The sequence below is a fragment of the Ischnura elegans genome, chromosome 2, assembly GCF_921293095.1.
Source record: "Ischnura elegans chromosome 2, ioIscEleg1.1, whole genome shotgun sequence".
Lineage (NCBI taxonomy): Eukaryota > Metazoa > Arthropoda > Insecta > Odonata > Coenagrionidae > Ischnura > Ischnura elegans.
The window spans coordinates 45490216-45510333 of NC_060247.1; positions in this window are offsets into that span (position 1 = coordinate 45490216).

Genomic DNA, 20118 nt, shown 5'->3' on the forward strand with positions numbered 1-20118 from the left:
TCCATCTCCACCCATCTTGCGATACACGACCCCAAAAACTACGTGCCAATCTCGCTTTGTCCTTCCTCAAGATGTAGCAAGGTACCGAAAGGAGTAGAGAGCGAAAAAAAGCGCGTGGAAATGGGGAAAAAACTCATATTAATGGAAGAGTTCGTTTGAGAATACTCAAGTACGAATTCGCACACATTCAAATTCTCCAAAGCTCCCCTGATGTTTGCCAAAAAAAATGTTTCAATCAAAACTGGTGTGGCCTTAAATTTGTTTTCGCATTCCAGTCTTGGCTCGTCGATTCACTTTGAGGGTAAGTGCTACCGTAAAAAGAGGCAGGCCAAGTTTTTTTGTGGCCTGAATGAAGGGTAAACACCTCAATTGAAGAATGTTTGGTCCTATCAGCGCCAGGTACCGAGCCAATCCTGGTGGTTTTTAGTATTTGTTTCTTAATTACATTCAAATTCAATTTCGGAATGACGCTGAAATTTTTAACCGAAAATACGTAGGAGTTTTCTTGGTATATCAGTAGCAGAAAGCTGAAGAACCAGCTTTAAAAAAAAAACAGTGAAAAGTTACCTGGATTTCAGCGCAGTTACGACACACGACTTGCGGTTCAATCTCCTTCCTATGATTTACCGAGCGGGTATTCGATAATTTGAGGTCAGTGACTGTTAGAGGCGAATTTTACATCTATTTTTTTTGTAAATTACAAAATTTAGCAAATTTTAAAGCTTCGGAAACTCTTTTTTCGGAGATTTAGGTGGTCTTTACGTACTTTCACCCACTGAATATGAAAATGATGCGCAAATATCGCATCATCCACACTTTTCACACATATCGCTCATATAAACAATAAAGAATAACAAAATATGCTAATTTTATTATTTGTTCTGTAAGCTGTAAGTTTGGAAAGGGTGAAAGTTTCTGTCAGAACACCCAATAAATAGAGCAACTGTATCATAATATTCAGCAATCTCATAAAGGTGTTCGGAGGATGGGTGAATGCTCCTCAATGCTTGACCGGGAGCATATAGAAACCCCCTATAGTTGGTTAAACTGGAGCTGTACCTTAATAAATAATGAACTAGAAGTGAAACATTTTAATGCATGATATAATATATGTTTTTCCCGGCGAACAATTGCAGTAAAGTATTCTCGGGTTTCGCACCGGGTCAGGTTCTCAATATCTCCTTCCAACGATCCGCTGAACAACTCGCCCATCATCATCAGGGATCCAGGAATCCAATGTCGTTTCCTCGAAGCCATTGGGTATGTGTACAAAAATCTGGGGGCGAGAGCGGCATCAGCGATCATCAGGAGAAATAGAATGAAGGGTCAAAATGGCCCAAGCGCTCTTAATGGTGTATGAAAAGCCCGTCGCGGTAGTGCGAAATAATAAACTTTCCCCGCTGTAGTGAAAATACTTAATCGCTTTGATTCACATAAGTATATTCTTCAAAAAGATTCTTTTAGTCCATCATATTCCTTTAAATAAAGGAAATCACTCCAAAGAAAAAACAAGTTTCCACATTCTAACATCATTATCAAACGGTGAATTCTATTTCATCCATCTTAGCTATTTATCGTGGTCCTAAACAACTCAACACCTAGGAGGATCAAGGAACACTGATTACAGAGGCAAAATCCTCCTAATCCCAAGGTGCTTTCGCATGCAAACGCAAGAGAAAGCCACTTAGCAGCCGGAGCCCTATTTCCCTTCGACAACGCGATTGAGTGCGCCTCACCGACCTTACCTCCAACCCTCCCACCCAATGGCACTATCTCAGAGAAATGAAATTAAGTTCTCGCGCTCACTCATAGCCTTGCGCTAATCAAATTACTCTCCATTCCAAGGAGGAACTCTCTCCACTGCCACCCCGCTCATCATCTAATATGCATAAATACTTTTTACTCCATATTCTAGTCATATACTATGAAATCCCCTCCTCGGACCCCTGAGCAGCTGCATAGGCGTACGTTAGATTGCACCGAAGGCATTTCCGAAGCTAAGGAAAGCATATCGGTGACTAAGTTTTAACAACACGTGTGTTTAAAATGGAAACTTTTCAGGAGAGCAAAAAAAACATTTATTTATTTGCAGAAAAGTTTCTCGGGTTTTCCACCGGTTGATAATGTCCATGTCTCCCGACGTTTCGATCCGCGACTTGCTGATCATCCTCATGGGATCTTCCGAATGCCGTTCTTCGAAATTTTTCCAGTATATATACACTCCATCCGAGGTCAGGTGTAACCTGATTGGTTCCAGCGTGTTGTGGTTTTCCCGCCATTTTTGTTTTATATAACGGCATTCGGAAGATCCCATGAGGATGATCAGCAAGTCGCGGATCGAAACGTCGGGAGACATGGACGACATCAACCGGTGGAAAACCCGAGAAACTTTTCTGCAACTGATACGCCGGGAAAACCTAAGATCATACATTTATTTAATTGCATATAATTGTAATTGAAATTAAAAACCAAAAATACATAAAACTGAAAATAAGTATACATTTGCAAACAGAGAGTTGTTTTTTTGCTTGAATTTTATTTTGTATTGACAGTATTAGCAGTATTTACTCATACTGGCCAAATTTTGTGATACGTGTTGTTAGTACTTAACCATCGATATGGACGCTGCCACTCTTGTCAGAGAGAAATATTGGAATGAAATGTGCACAATGATTCTATGCACTAAAATTGAGAACGTTGTTTGTTTCTTTAACGCGAAGTTTTGGAAGGCACTGATTCGGTGTGAGTGAAAAATGTAACTTCAACTCGAGGCACTTCATTTAATTTACATCAGATCAGAAGAGTATTGTTGCGCAGAGTAATCATAAATACATTTGGCCGCTAGCCGACGAACATCTGAAAATTACAATAATTGCAAAAGTAATGCATTATAACATATAGAATAATGCATGGACTGTAATTAATTTTCTTGCAATATCATTCCACTCCGTAAAATGAGGAATCAGAAATTGAGATATCCATTACATGTAGTATCGAGAGCAATGAAAAATTAGCCTCGTCTAATTCCAAATATTTTATCCAAAACCATTTGCTTAGGAAGATTTCTTTGATAAAATTGTAGTAAATCAATAGAATTTATGATAAATATTTAATTTCATCATTAAACTAAAGAGATAAGATAATTTTTAGATTTTAGTAATATGCCTACGCGATTTTTAGGGCTAAATTAATGTTATATTGACGTTTCGTTGTCAAGGTATAAGACTATGACTAGTTCCAAAGTTCCTTGGAATTTCCAAATATATAAATTGCTTTTGAACTACGTTATCAATCACATCCAGATCATAAATCGTTATTGTGAGCAAATTATTTAAGTTAATGCCATTGGAGAGCTTGAACGAACTAATATGACTGGTTCTGAAGTTCTTTAAAAATGGCGAAAATGATAATTGCTTTTGAACTTCGCCCTCACTCGTATCCAGGCCATACATTATTAATGTTAGCTAATTGCTTAGTTAAATCCTATTGAAAAGGTAGCTTAAACTACAAATTTTATTACGTTTTTAAATCAATCGATAATATAACAATTTGAGCTATGGCACATTGTAACCGAGTGCACTCCAATGCAACAAATCAATGCTTCACACGTTAATAGAATAAAATGTTGAATTCGATTAGTATTTTCAATATTGAAACTATTAATCTCACCCTCGTGAGGCCCTTGACATGTGAATTGTTTTCCTCACACTCTACAGAGAAAAAAAGCGATGAAAAAGAACCAGATCCACGTACCCACAGGGGGGAAGGAAAGGTAGTGAGAAAAATGCCATACTCGGTGTTCCCCCACAACTCCCTTAATGATCCCAAGACTCCCATGCAGCAAAATAAAGCATAAAAAACACGCGAGAAAATGGACGATCGTTTGAAAGAAACGAGTCGCCATTTTTCCCTATTCATTTCATGCCCAGGGGAGGAAGATGTACTGAGGGGAGGTGGCAAATGGTGGGCTATTCTCTCGGAGGTGTGCAGCGCAGCGCGAGAGGGATGGAGTATAAACGCAGGCCGTTTCCACCGACGGCCACAGCTCATGAATCGCCCAGCGTCCGAACGATTCCCCTGCTATTCCCGATTTTTCCTCCGCCCTGTTACTCCTCCCTGCATTCAGAAGTGAGGTGGAGATTTTTAGATGGGGATAGAACCACTCCCAGTTTAGAGGTAAACTATATACAGCTATATTGATGCGAAAAAAGCAAATCAAGTTTTTAGCATAATTAAGGAACGGCATATTGAAATGAAAGATAGTTGCTATTTTTCACAATTATTTAATTCTTAATTCGCGTTTCGGCTCATAGAGCTACCATCTGGTGCAAGACATTGTAGTACATGAGAACATCACCTTTATACCTATCCTCTGGCATGACATTAGGGGACAGATTAATCACGCGTATACATGCCTACTAATACACATCATACTTAATTTGTTCTTCAACTAAAATAACTTAAAATAAATTGAGCCCTTGAAACCCGTGTTGCTATAATAAAGTTTCCTTTATGTGAAGTAAAAAAATAATAAAAGTCATTTAAATAACTTCTTTAATAATTTTTCACACTTAATTCAAACATGCACCAACCCAGGTTTTAACGGACAACGGTAATTTTCTAGGTGAATAAGTGAAATTCTCACTAAATAAGCCTTTTTCCATCATCGTGATTGAAAAATTCAAGGCAAAACCTGAGTCAATAGTTTTTAAATACTCGCGGTTGCTCGAGTACGTGCATGATTTATTGAATAAATGAATGGATATTTTTTTAATTCAAATGATTACAAGGTTCACTCACATAGTTTTTCAACCAGAAGGTATGCTGGACGCAATTACTCACAGCAACTCGGATGCTGGAAAGATCATTTGGAAACTCCCATGAATAGAGTCATTCCACGTTTAACCTGAAGGTTATTTTGGATAGAGCGCATTCATGGCCAAATCACGGGTGTGTCTTCAATGACTAGAAAGTATATTTTGAAATACAAGGTTTTAGATGGTTATGTTTGGGATTTTGGGACTCTAATGAATATATAAACCAAATACGCACCATCAATTAGCCACAGTGACCGTGATATTTTTATCTCAGCAAACCAATTTTTTACTATCTTCAAGAATAGTCAAATTTATTATTTAGCCTTATCTCACAACCCCAGTGGTAATAGGCTCATTTCTGAAGGCCGCTATACACGGCGAATGATAATGCAAATGATCATGCTGATTGCCACGTGACCATTCATGCGAGCGAAATAGAACATGTTCTGATTTTCACTGAATGATCATGCGCATGACGGTTCATTCACGAATTTTTCCGTTTTACACGGCTAATAATTTCATTTGCATGATCACTCAGCATGGTCATGTTCATTCACCGTGTATAGCAGCCTTAACAAAAAAACACTATTATTCACGGAATCTATCAACGCTTTCCGAATTTTCGTGTGGAAGGAATGATTTTGGGACTTTTTAACCTGCTTCACTTGATCTTCTTTTAAAAAAAGTACATTGAAATGCATTTTTCCAATCTTTATTGAGCCCTGGTTTGACTTTTTATGGTTTTGGGATTAATTTCAATTTTAGTTTTAGATGAGAACGGTAGTTTCCCATGTGTTTGTTGGTTACTCTATAGTTATTCCTTGGTGAACCATATTTACGTTGCTAGCCGCAATATCTTTCAGTTCATATCTCTTGGAGATCCCATTAGACAACGAATTTTAGCCTTTTAGTTTCTGTAAATTATTTACCTAATAATTATAAAAATCAAAATAATTCACTATAAGTCTAAAACATTGTTATGAATTCCAAGATATATTAATGAAGAAGGTTTATAAACATTGCAAAGACAAAAATGTGTCTAGGATGGATTAGCGGATTAAGGTCTGCTTGAGTGACGTTTAAGACCCGCATAGGGATTTGGGTTATCCTATTGGCTCACCCTATCCAGTCGATAACCTGACGATTGCCCTTTGCCTTACCCTCATACAAGAGAAATACACACTCCGTCCCGCATTCAGCTTTAGTGCTACCATTCTTCGAGCCATATCTCCTTCTATCTGCCCCCTAAGTGATGTCTAGCCCATTCCAGGCGTACGGTATGCTTAGAAGGCGCTGTGCAATGCAGATGAAGACTCAAGCTTCGACTCGGAATGCTGCAGCATAGCTGGAGGGTGTGCTTTCTCCCATCCTGAGAACCGTATAATTTTACAATGACAATCAAATGCGGGTTGGAAGGCTCTTATTAAAATATAATAGTTCAAATTTCAATATGTTTATACCCTTTACCTTCATGTAATAGCTGTTTGAGACCAATCAATAACCAAACACAACTTAAATCTCCTACTTTAAAATTAGGGTAAAATGAACCTCCACGGTTATTTTCATAAAAAATTGAAGCACCAGTGGGAAACTTGGACGTAATCTTATGTAGATCACCTAATGAAAATTATTTTATGTGCAGTCATTAAAACGCACGGTTATTGGAGAGTTAACTCCAAAGTAGAAACTATTTTCCCTTCTATTTATCGCTTGTTAAGCGTGCAAAGTATCCTGAGGTATCCTTTCGATCATTGTTGTTGCCTTCAGATACAAAAAGCTACGCCAATATCACCCGTAAATAATAAACCGTGGAAGAAGTAGCTCTGCTATAACTGACGAGACGTAAAAACTTGTCTCTCACTCCTATTTTTTTAAACTGAAATGATTAACTATTAAATAAATATTTATCGTGTGTCACCCAATTTTAGGTAACATGGCAGCAGAATAATCATTCTTTCGTACCATTTTACTACTGCTTATCGAACTAAATATATTAATAATAAATATATAGTACCCCCTTCCCCTCTTATATTTTATGCTATATAAATCCCTTACAAAATAGTGAATAGGGGGGTGAACAGTGTATTCATCCCTTAAAAACTTTTCCATTTGCTACCATATCATATGTCATATAAAACGAAGAAAAATGTTTATTTTAATGTTTTTTAAAGTTTTTTTTTTCAATTTTCACCCCCTAAATCTTTTCAACCCCAGTGAAGTTTGTCTCTCTCTTGACCATGATAGCCTTGAAACGTCAGTTTTTTTATTCAGAAGCAGATAACATTAGTAAAAGTCTCTTGAAAAGCGATAAGTTTCGATAAGGGGTCGTTTTCCCCAATAGGGTAGTTTCCTTCATCAAAGAAAACGATAGGCATTGATTGCGATTCGTTACCCACCATTAGTGTATTCATAACACACAAATTATTTGGTTTTTGAAACACCGGTTTAGACGAATGGCTAGGGTCAAATTTTATCCTCATTTGAAAAAGGCCAGATTGGCGCCCATGCGATTCCACTCCGCGTGACGTCACAGGGACCTAGTTTCTACACGAGAGGATAGGAGTTATACATCGTCTGAGGTTACCAATGCATGCATGAGGCACAGAGCTCAGGAAACATGTCTTAATAATCACCTATTAAAACTGGCAATGTTCGGAAAGTTTTCTTCGTTTGATAAGGTATTAATAAACCTTTTTTAAGCCAAGCGCTACCATTCAGCAAGGTACTCAGCTATCCGCTAGCATCCTGCGTCCTATCAGCGCTCAGAGCCTCGATCAAGGTCACTTCACAAGGAGAGAGGGGGAACCAGAAATGCGTCGCACGGACTTTCCTACTTACGCGTCGCGTTTTTGCGCGCTTGAAATTTTTCACTTTTCATTTAATCGCGAAAAATAGATAACGTCATTTAAAAATCTAAAAGCGCGAAATACGTACTCCAGGAGTAATAATCTTTCGATTTAGGCAATAAAAAAATAATAGGAAACCACCCTATTTAGGGGCTGCTCGTAAAAATGGAGGGTGATAGAAAAAACGGAGGTCATTTTTGGATTCAGCGACCCAAAATTAGCCAGAAACAACCTAAGTTGTAGTCAGGCATTTTTTGAACTATTTTTTTGCAGAACAGTGATATTGCTTCAATGACTATTTATTGGGTAAGTAAGTGTGTATTAACACATATACGGGTCGAGTCTTTGCTCAACTTGCAGCAATAACTACGCCCGGTTTACAGCGTCATGATCACAGTCCAAAATTCCACAGAATGGTAAATGGTAAACGGCAAATGGTAGAAAAAATTCTATTTACAAATGCCATCCCAACTGATACCTTAAGAATAATTTCGACATGATTCCTCTCATGATTGTAAACTACTGGAATTCAAAATGCTGTCCCAATCACCTCAAAAGTAAACAAGGGCTATTCCCTCCAACTAAACGAGAAATTCAATCAGCCCTTGCACGGGAAAATTTTAAGACGGAGGAAGGGTGACGCTAGGGGTGAGCTATTGTGTTCACAGGATACCTATGGGAATGGGAGTGAAGGGTGCTCGTCACCGGAAAATGGGCCGAAAGGTTAGCAGGGGTGCAGGGAAACCTCCACTCGAGGCAAATTTCGATGGCGCGGGATCATTCGAGTAAATATGTAAATTAGGGCTGCTTGATTGCGTGTAGCAGTGAGGGAGCAAGTTATGCGCCTCAGAAATAAGCAATAATCGGGTTAGGAGAAATCTTCATAGGGAATCCAATTTACGTTCCCATGAACGAAAAGACCTTATCTGGAGAGGTTATCAAATTGAACAGATAGATACGGAATTCCACAGATTCAAGTCGACTGGAAAATTAGCAAGGATCATAATGCACACGATGATATTGTGGGAGATAGGAGTTGAATTGAGTAATACAAACTAATAAAAACCAATGAATTTTGATACTGTTATTTAAACAATCTGAATATGTGTAAGAAATTCTTTCTAAAAAAAGCTGAAGTGCGAATATGATGGAAAGAGAATGGTGGCATGAATCAATAAATAAATAGCATGGCTTTTTATCCGCACTGCACCAGGGGGTGGAATATCTTAATAGGAACGGTTTATTTCTTCGATTTGTGATTGAATATCAGCGGTTTGAACCCCAATGCAAAACGTGCGCTGTGCTCTCGATCGCCGCATTCGGGTTTCCCCTCCTCAGGCCTAGCGGAGTGCAGCGACAGTGGAGGGCGGTCGAGGTTGACCGTCATGGTCCTCGATATCCCCAAACAAGCAAGTATTTTATGAACCATTTAACGTCAAATGTATATCAGAAGTAGTATCACTGATACGTAAAAGTCATAACATTTATTACCACCGAAGTTATATTTACCATTTAAATCTATTGTCAGGTGATACCTACTTTACATAAAAATTTTTGTACGATTCGTATGCCAAAATGTAGAAATTTAGTCTGTTATCAATTTCTGGAAACTATTTTGGTACGCTTCTATGAATAATATTAACTCTTTTTTCACTTACCGTCTCTTTCCCGGGTGATATTTTAGTGGTATCAGTGTTTATTCAATAGCGGTCATTTCAAATTAGATTCGCTGGTTTTTTGTAACACTTTATTATCTCTTGAAGTGTTATCAAATCTTAATATCCAGAGAATTATTTGATATCATCAAAGGAATGGAGACTTAAAAGTGATGATGATTATATGAAAATAATATCTATCTTTTTCATAGAAAAATTACTCTTGATTCTCTACTAGGGACTTAAAGGTGTGGATCATATTGAATGTAATAAATTTTGTTTTAGACATTCGCAGCTTACTCCAAAGCTTAGAGGAAAGTTTATCCGTGGGACACCCGAAGCACAGTTTTTCTTTTCCCTTCGTCTCTAGCGTTTCTTCCAAGACACGCACATTTAAAATCTTCACCTACCCACGCGTATCACTCCTAGTTTTATTGAGGACTACGATCTGCTTAAAGTGCCGATTTGCAGGTTTCTTTGCAAAATGTTTCCACTTAAATATACGCAAACACTCTCCATTAGAACTATTCCATTCACACGCTTTGAATTAAACGTAAGTTTCGCAGCAGCTTCGATACCAAGGTCCGCCAAGTTGGATTTTCAATTATCTTTTCCTGCCATAGTATATTTGCTCAAATTTATAGTCAGAGTTCGGTTTTATTGATTAAATGAATTAATGTATGTATTATGGAAAAATTAACCCGTTGGGAATACTGAGAAGAGTTTACCATTTATGGTACGAAGGTTCATTTTCTTAAAATGTCTCATAATAAAACAAGGATAATAAATAAGTTTATGAATAAAATTATATGAAAATGGTTAAAATCCCTCCAAGCTGCAAAAATATTTAAGTAAATACACTGACCTTCACAATGTCACAAAAAATGCAACAATCTATATGTAATACTTTGAAAAATTCATCTGTTTGCAGCAGCTTCTAAACCAGGGTCCATCAAGTCCTTTGGATTTCCAATTACCTTTTCCTGCCATAGTATATTTGCCCAAAAATATCTTCGGGGCTCAGTTTTATTTATTAAATGAATGAATGTATATATTATGGAAAAATTAACCGGGTGGGAATCCCGAAATTCTAAATTAGTATTGAACTAAGTTATAAATTAGAATGGAAAATTTCTGGCAAATAACTCTCTAAGTATCTGGTATCATTCATTAAAACGTAGTAGTCACAAGTGAAAGAAAAAATCAAGTAGTAGCAGAATTAATTCCCAATAATGAACTAAATGACGCAATTTTTCAGAGATTTGCAATGTAACCCGACCGCTTAGGCAATGACGTCATCCGCTTTTGCGTATCTGAACCTATCGAGGCTTGAGATCTCATTTTCGTCTCTAACTCAGCCTCAACCTGGCGCGCCTACGAGGGTATTCGTTGATTATTACTCCGACGCGAGAGACTGAGGTAGTAGCGAGACATTAAGCCGAGCGCCCTCACTGCGGCCAAATTACAATTCCCGGAGACATGCGCCTTTCTCTTCGTCGCTCCCGTTTCCTACGAGCCACCCACATTTAAACCCTACCAACACTCCTAGTTTTAGTGAGCACAACGATCTGCCTATAGTCCCGAGTTGCGGCTTCTTTGCCGAGGGTTGTCCCCTAACAACAACGTACACTCTCTCTTCATTAAGCCTATTCCACGCACACGCTCTGAATTAAACTTCCGCAGCAGCTACGACGCAAAGAATCGCCAATTACGTGTCCCACGCCTTCTTTCCCACAAATTGGAGAGGTTGATTTCGTTGATAGCTGACTTCGTCGGTCAAAGCAAAATCTTGGTAAGGGAAAATGTAGGAATAGAGACTTCATTCTAGAGTAGGTACTTGATTCACTTGCTAAAAGGATGTGAGATAGCATAATTTGTACGCTACTGTAACAATAAAATGTGATACTGCTACATAGTCATAATAGATACGATCAACAGTAAGTACTTTGACAGGTGCTCGCAACAAGCAATACAAGAAACAGTCATGTAATCATGATTTTTATGCTTTACAAATTAATACGAATAGTTATAGTAAGTACATTTTGCAGATAAAATTACAGCTTCCGAGATTGTTCACCAGATTTCAAAAGGTGAATTGTCGTTAATATGAAGAAGTTAGCCACGATATAAGCGAGTTAACTCGCCGAATAAGCAATCGTGGACAAAAGCAACGGCGATGAGAGGGGTTATTGGCCTATCTTTGGGTAAGAAAGAGCATTTAATGGATATCCAAAATAAAAGAACACAAATGGTAATTTCAACACTTTTAATTCAAAACTCAGTAACCGATCATGGTTTGAAACACATTGAGTCATTTTCAAGGCGATACAACCGGCACTCTCTCAGTGTTTATACCAAGGTAGAAGGTGGGGGAATACGGAATAGATGTGCGGGAGTGAAAGGAGTTTCTCAAACACCCCGTATATAAAACTCTCGTATATAAAAGTTTGGAAATTACGATTTTTAGTTCATATGTATTTTATCATTCATCATCAAGAAGTGGATACTATGGTTGGAAGAAAATTTCTTTGCTTTTCTACAAAACATACACTTTATTGCCGACTAGTTTCGGTACACTGTACCATTTTCAAGACTAGTGATACACATAAGATTTTTCCGGGATATATACTCTGGGATATATACCCGACCACAGAGTATATATAGTGGATACTATATTGATGTAATCATCAACAACACTTACGAGGGAGAATCTTAAAAAACAGCAACCTGGCCAAATTAGCAATAATTTATCCAGACAATCACAATGCTTCCGGTAGAATTATTACCCCAGAGGCCGTTTCTGTGGGCAGGGAATAAAATGCAAACGTCGTCATTCGTCAAGAAACGATCACATCAGAGCGAACGGGATCCACTCGGAGTGGAGCGTTAGTGAAACCTCATAAAGCAGCCCGATGGGATGGAGGAGCGGGTACAGACACCCAGGGCTCAAACCTTCGCCCCGAAGTGTGGCGAAGAATGATGGCGAAGGCAGGAGGGCGGGCAAACGCTGCTGTGGATGGGCCGCGTGAGGGGTGGGCAATGCTGGGAAGGAACAAATGGTGTCGGAAAAGGGGATAAGAGAAAAAAATGCCTGCCCTTAAGGCGGAATTAAATCCCCTACAGCCCGAGGGTAAGGATGAGCAGGGGTGAGGTGGGAGGAAATTCAGAGATAAGGGCGGTTTTGTATCGCCAGGGAAAGCGGGGAGGGAGGAAAAGATTTGGTGGTTTGGAGATTAGGGCGAGGGTAGATGGAAGGATCGAATCGAAAAGGAGGTCTTATTGCGGGGTCCCCTGGCTGCGTTTTCGAGCGGACGTTGAACAAGGCAGGGAATACGGGAAGAAGGGTGAAGCTGGGAATGATTCAGCGAGCGGAAATTTCTTCGGGTGGCACAATTTGTCAGGGAGAGCTTCGCGCACAAATCTTAATAATTAGCAGAAAACAAGACTGCGTTTACTGTTTATCCTGCGCGAACATCGCGGGATAAACTGCATTATCAGTGAGATTGTTTCCTTATCCTCCATGAACTTTTGGATAGGGATTGTCAGCAGAAGAGATGTATAGACATGAGCCCTCCGTCTTATTGCACCGCCTTCAATGACAACTCAATTTGCAGGTTTTTGTCTGCTATTATGGTTATTTCGTTAGCAAAAAAGGTTCTAACCTTATGCCACCCATAGCAATTTGTAGAAGTCTTTTTTGAAGAAAGAAGCTCTGTCTGTTTCTTATTGCCATTGGTAATTTTTCTCACCACTAGCATTATATCCTCTTAAAATCTTTCTTTAAAAACTGCAATAGAACACTCAATCGCAGTGACTTCTCCTCAATGCAGCTTTCTCATGTGAGAAGCACTGCCAAGTACGCAAATATATTTAATATCAGCAGTCTATTATGCAATATCTAACTGAGAAATCCTTCACTTCATTCGCTTTGATTACACTCAATACTAAAATTCATGTGATTTTCACCACCGTTCACGCAGCAGACCTGAAATGTTACTCAATATCGCCGTTCGCGGCTTCAGCGCAGGTTTTAAAATTCTGAACCAACTGTGGCACTATAGAAGACCTTTCACCTTCGCAATACCATTCTTGAATGACCGCAAAGGCCTGATGTCTAGTGCCATGAGACTCGTTACAATTGCCAAGTTTATTCAGGAAAATCGATTTAGCAATGGTCTACGCAGAGGCATGGAAAGCCAATCGTACATGAACTGGGTTGCCCCCAGCCCAGGGTAAATTTTTTTCACCACGCTACATCATGCGATGGTCCTGGTAAAAACCTGGCCGAATCTGGTTTTGACCATGAGTTTGTGAGTGCAACAGTATTTGAAGATACGGCGTCAAGTCTTAAGTCAGTCATTTGATGGGCTTGTGAAAGGTGCGGTAGATAGCTATGCACCATGAAGAGATACTGCTTAATTTAGACTCGAAGCTGAACATATTCCAAATATGGAGACCCTTTGTGACATTATAGAACGGTCGTGGAGACAATTAAATTCCAACTACTATGAGCGAGTTGGAATTGACTATTCAACAAAGGGAGTCAACTGCGCTCAACGAGTGGTTATAAAAAACCTTGCATGGATCATACCCGGCCCTCAGTGTCATCCCTGATGTGCTTATAATATTTTTTAATAAAATGAGAAAACATTTGTTATTCCACAACCGGTAACACACTTAGTCTGTTTTATTGGCCAAAATGTAGGTTTTTCATCACTTTCTATTGATAATTATGACTGAAAAGTGAATCATGACTATTGCTGTTTTTCAGTGGATTTCCAGATATCAGGAGAATTTAACTATGAGTTACATTTTGTCGGCACTGCATGCACAGCCACATGAAAAAAACTCAATTAAATCATTAGTTTCAATTGCTGCTAAACATTCACAATAACACTGTCTCCTTGCAAAAAAATCATATAAAACACAATGGAAGGAATGTAATATGGACTCAAATTTTACAGCTGGGAACAATGAAATACACATCTCATGCTCCCAGAGTAAAAAAAAACTAGTTGGCTCACCTATAAATAGTACTGGACCGTTCATCATCAAATGCCACATAGCACATAGTGTGACGTTTATAAGCCGGCGCTAGTGAGCACTGGAGTTGATTCAGTATATTTCCACGGAGGCCGCTGCCAGAAGAGGAGTGGGGATGTAGCTACCCCCTTCAGCCCATCAAGTAGGTAGGCCGACACGAGACGTCAGGTTGACAGTCGGTGTCAGGATTTTTTGGAGTCAGACTTCTTCGTTTGGGTCAAGGGGATTGCATAGAGAGGGCACAATTCCATCCAACACAAGGCTGATTTCTGTGGCCACTTCATTCGCATTGTAATCGGTTTTCAAAAATGACCGCGGCGCGGTGATGAGTGCAATGTGCTCCAGTTTTTTTCAATATTTTGCATTAAAATGCTAGTTATTGTGAGGAATAGCATTGAAAAGAATTTGTTAGGTCACATGATCATGAACGTAAATTTCAGTTGGAACCCCTAATTATACCTTATTTCCCCGTTAATCTCGGATCAATTTGTTCATCAGCGACGGGAGTGGCAACATCTGTAAAACCATTGAACTGCGCGGTACTTGACAACATATATGGAGGCTGACCTGATAATCCTCTTTCGTAATATCCGTGGTTTTGGTTTTCGGGCTTCGATGTCGGTTTCAGTTTGTTCTGTTTCAGTTTCGAGGTTATTTTCAGTTTGTCCTACGTCCTACATTTTTCTTCTTTCTTCACCCTCTCCTTTTTCCCATCCTCTCCTGATCCTCAGTGATGATCATGTGTATGAGCCAGCAAGTAACTGTCCGTCACCTCCTCCTCTGAGAGAAGCACTAAAATAAAATGAAATTACTCCTACCCTCAACCTAGCACCTTCCGAGCGTTGGTGGAATTTACCCTCACTGGCGCGCAGCATATTGTCGACAATCATTGAGCCCTCCTGGAAAATATGTCACAACAGGTATTTTCAAGACTGCTGGTGCCTGTCTGCGGTGACTTTTTCAGACTTCATCATTCGCGAATCATAAACCAATCAGCAGACATTTAGCAAGTTTCCACTAGGATCTAACATGGAGGCTTTTAGGGAGAAATAAGGACAATACAATTAAAACAAAAAGTGATAGTAAAGGAGAAAAACAATTATGCAGTGAAAACTTACATTCATGCATAAGAAACAAAAATACAGGAAAAATACATTTTTTACATAAGTAAAATAAATCACCCAATTATTTTGAAAACTTTCCAGATTATACTATCAATTATGCTTATAAATATATTATCATGAATGTCATTATATCTGACAATTGAATTTGGATGCATACTTTGTAATTAAATGCTAAAAAAATTCCAAGCTCTCGGAAATATGGTTTGTTACCACTCCGGTGGCTCGTTCTATTATGAGAAATGTTGTTTTGTTCATCTTCGATCTTCTTAACATCTCTCCTTTCAAATGCCTGATGCTTACATATGTCCTACTCAAGTCCTCATGCTTAGAATTGTTTCACGGCCAAGCTTAACGCCACCGAGTTAGTCCACCGCATTGCGGATAGGGAGTCGACCTATGGATTTAGAGATTAGCTGCGATGTGAGCGAGTTTATTCGTGGAATAAGCAGACGTGGGAAAAAATCGAGGGTGATCTGAGGAGGTACTGCCCTACCCTTGGGTAAGTTAGGCCATTTAAATAGTACAACACCTGAGAATACGTACCATACGAGGACTCCAATAACTATGCCCCACGTAACCAGGAGTAGAGGGAAGCAGCTCTTCTCTATGTGCGTGAAGATGGAATGATGGAGACCATTTTCTTCAGTAAAACGACACACACTAGGGGACTGCATTAAGGAGGCCCAATTCCATCACATAGAATACTGATTTCTGTTGCTAATTTGGTCGCATTTTAACCGTTTTTTTGCCCGCGGTGCGGTGATGGGTGCGATGCGATGCACTTTTATAAAATATTTTTAAGTATAGTGTTTTAATTGCTAGAAATAGCTTTAAAAGTAAGGAATATGATTGATCACATCATAATGTATATAAGTTTCGGTTAATACCGCTTATATTACCTTATTTGTCCGGCAGCGACTAAAATGGCGACTTTTGAAGACCCATTTAAATGCGCGGTGAGCGGCAACTACATCTACATCTACATCTATATTATACCCCGCAAGCCGCCTAAAAGGCGTGTGGCAGGGGGTGTTTGGACACCAGCCATTTACAGCTAAAAAAAATGAAGTACCTACTCTAACGAGGTTGGTACTAGCGTTTATTAAAGTCCTTTATGGTTCGGGGGATATTCCCATATCTATCCGTTCGGCAAAACATCTCTCTTAATTTATCGCTTCTATCGGACCTGGAAATATAGTGTGGCTCTAGTATTGTTCTCTGTGTCGCTCTTAAAGATATCCATTCTCAATTGTTCAAACAATCTAAGCCTAGCGCGCAGCCTCCGAGTCTCCAATGGCTCCCAGCCTAATTCGCTCAACCTCTGGGTAACGCTGCAGCGCGCTGTCTGTACGCCCGTAGCAGTTTTTGACGAAACGCGCAGCCTTCCTTTGTATATTATTCAGTTCGCGGATTAAGTCTTTCTGCACCGGATCCCATACGCTCGCTGCATATTCAAGGTGCGGTGCGAGAGTCTCGTCCCGGAGGTCGAGATGAGAATTTCATTTCTCGGCATTGTCGGAACGAGACTCTCGGCACGGCGAGTCTCGCCTGGGTTGAGAGCCTTGACAAACCTTGAGAAGTCTCTGCCATTCGAGACTTATCGACACCCGTCGAGGCTCTCGGGAAAGGCGAGAATTTCAAATGAGGATCACCATCAGTCGACCATAGAGTTTAGAATGGTATCTTTTAGGTATATGTTAACAAAATAAAAATGTTTCATTTAATGATATTTCTTATGTATCTATTATTTTAGTTCCTCCTCAAGTTACGAGGATATCCTCATAGGTGACCTTCCAATCAAATATAATATGGTTTTTTTGCTTTGATTTCATTCATGCCTTATTAGAGATTTAGCGGATTCGAGGAATTAGAATAGATTGTGAAGAGCAAAGTTTCACATTGCTCCTTGTCTTTACCCCAATTAATAACATCCCAATCAATCGAAAAATAATTGAAATCACTGCCAATTATGACGCTATTTTAAGAAAGCAACTCATAACCGAGGAATCATGACTGAATGCCAGTCAGAGGAAAATTAGTGGAGACATGTTACGGGAATTTTCTCTCATTTAGAAAAAAACTAATAGACTCAATCGTCCCGAGAACAATAACTAAGTATTCAACGCAAACCAATCCCATGGTAAGATGTTTAGCAAACAACATAGGAACACTGCACGTGATTTTCGTCTCATGTAATGATTTCATTTCTTATCGCCACCTGAAATATTCCGTGTGTCAGATTAAGGTGATAGCTTGCAGGTTGAGAGCCCATCAAGGCCGAATGCGGTAGGTTGTCCGAACTTTTTCGTTTAGTTTTTGGCTATATTCACGATAACGGCTTCAAAAATCATAAAATTATTTCCCTTACTTAGATTGGATTTGAAATATTCTTTATAGGATACACGAATACAGCTCGACCGGTCGTATTATGCTTTTACTTCCAGACATATTTCTTGAATGAAGCTCGCGTCATAATGTCAAAATTATCTCGATGTTTAGAGTGATATCTTACGTAAAATCAACAATATTACAAATGTAACAGTTTACCTCAAAGAAAATACCGTAAGCGTTGATACATTTAAGAAACAGATTATGGTTAGCTAGAATGTACTGCATTACTCCGAAATTTTCAAGGTTATAGAGTGAGTTTCAAGCCTTTGACTCGTTATGTGATGAGACTGATTTACCGGTTGTGATGCATCCTTTTAAAGGGTGAATAATAACGTTACTTTTTCATTTCCTCTAAGGAGATAGATGGCTGTAAAAAAAAGTTTAAAAAGCCGTATTTTCAAGCTATCGTATTCTGTGTCACCGTATCTATATCATTCTGTAGCATTCTGTATCATTACCTATGTCTATATTAACCACACCAAGCTGGGATTGGATACTAAAATGTTGTTTTTGAAGAAAGTATGTTAGTTAAGCAAGGGAAGGGAAAAATAGGGTAAGATAAATTAATAGAATGAAAGGAAGGTCTCATTGTGCATTGAAGAGAGAATTCCAATTTGGAAGGGATAGAGGCCGGAGTAATTCGCAAACAGGGGCAGATTAGAGTGGTGGTCTCAGGGGCGGACGGTTCTCCGCAGTGCAATGGTGCTATGCAATATCTTTGAGTTAATGCTTGCACCTGATATCCTATCAGCGACAAGTTACTTTTATTTATCATCGTATATATAACCTTAAAGAGAACCACTTTAAAGTTGCCATTTTTTCAGTTTCCCCCAGCAACTTTAATCCGTCATTTTTCCCAAAATGATCCATCTTAACCCACATTAATGGGAAGAATAGTGCAACGGCTATTTAGGCCGGATAACGAAGAAGAAGATCGAGATTGTAATGGAAACAAAATACATTAACCGTGACGTAGGCTCGGACTACTGTCTGCAACCCAGTAATACGAGATATCAAGGAAGAAAGGCAAAAAATTAGCTCGAGCCAATCAGAAGGAATCTGACAACTTTTGGCAGGACACGGGCTGCTATCATTTTTTGGAATGCCATACCCTGAGGCAGCGGCGTAACTAGGAATATGCCTTGGGGGGATGGGATTGCCTGGGGTGGCGACTCTTCCCCTCAGGAAAAATCTTGGAAAATTTTTGAAAAATGACATGCCAGGAAATGCATTTTAATACATTTTGGCACTAGAAATTGAACTTTAACAAGATGCATTTATTATACAAGTTCTAACAACACGTATCTCAAAAAGAGCAACTTTTAAGGAGAGCAAAAAAAGATTTATTTTTTTAATTGTTCATAATTTTAATTTTAATCAAATACCAAAAATACATAAAACTGAAAGAAATATACATTTGCAATCAAAGAGTTGATTTTTGCTTCAATTTCATTTTTCATTAACAGTATTAGCAGTATTAACTCAGACCGGCCAAATTTTGAAATACGTGTTGTTAGAACTTTGCCATCGATATGTCGAAACTAGTCAATTAATTTTTTTTTCTTCTTATCTTGACCTTCTTTAATTAATGGTTAAATAGTTCTTGTAGTATAGGTCCAGTAATAGTGGTAAGTAGTAAATAGTAATACTGGACCTATACCTACTCAAAGAACTATTTAACCAAAAACTAGTCAATAGTTTTAAATATTATTTTTACTTCTCCGAGGCTTTTCGAGGGAATATATACCCTCATCCCCCCCCGTAGTTACGCCACTACCCTGAGGACAATGGTAGAGGCAGCCATTGAAACGTCGGCTTTCATGAAACTTTCCCAGTGGAAAACCCGAGAAGATTTCATCAGTATCATACACCGGGAAATAACCTAATCATGTATTAGAATAGTTAAATATTGGTCGATAACTTCGATCCATTCCAGCAGTTACCGACGTTTTGTAAACATGTACGTGTAGAAGTGGATCCCATGAGGTGAGAGATTCGCACTAGGAGAGCATTCGCAGTCTCGGTTGGATGAGATCTCAATCAGTGGGGAAGGTGGAGGGCCGGCCGACATTAGCAGCGATACGTCCGAATTACAGCCGTACATCAGAGTCCACTTCTCTCTCCGACCATCGGCTATCGCACAGCCCTCTCCGACTCATTCTACACGGGGACGCCGATAAGCCTTTCACGAGCGGAAGCGAAAGCGATTAAATGCCATTTCCTGTTCCGACTCAATTTGGGT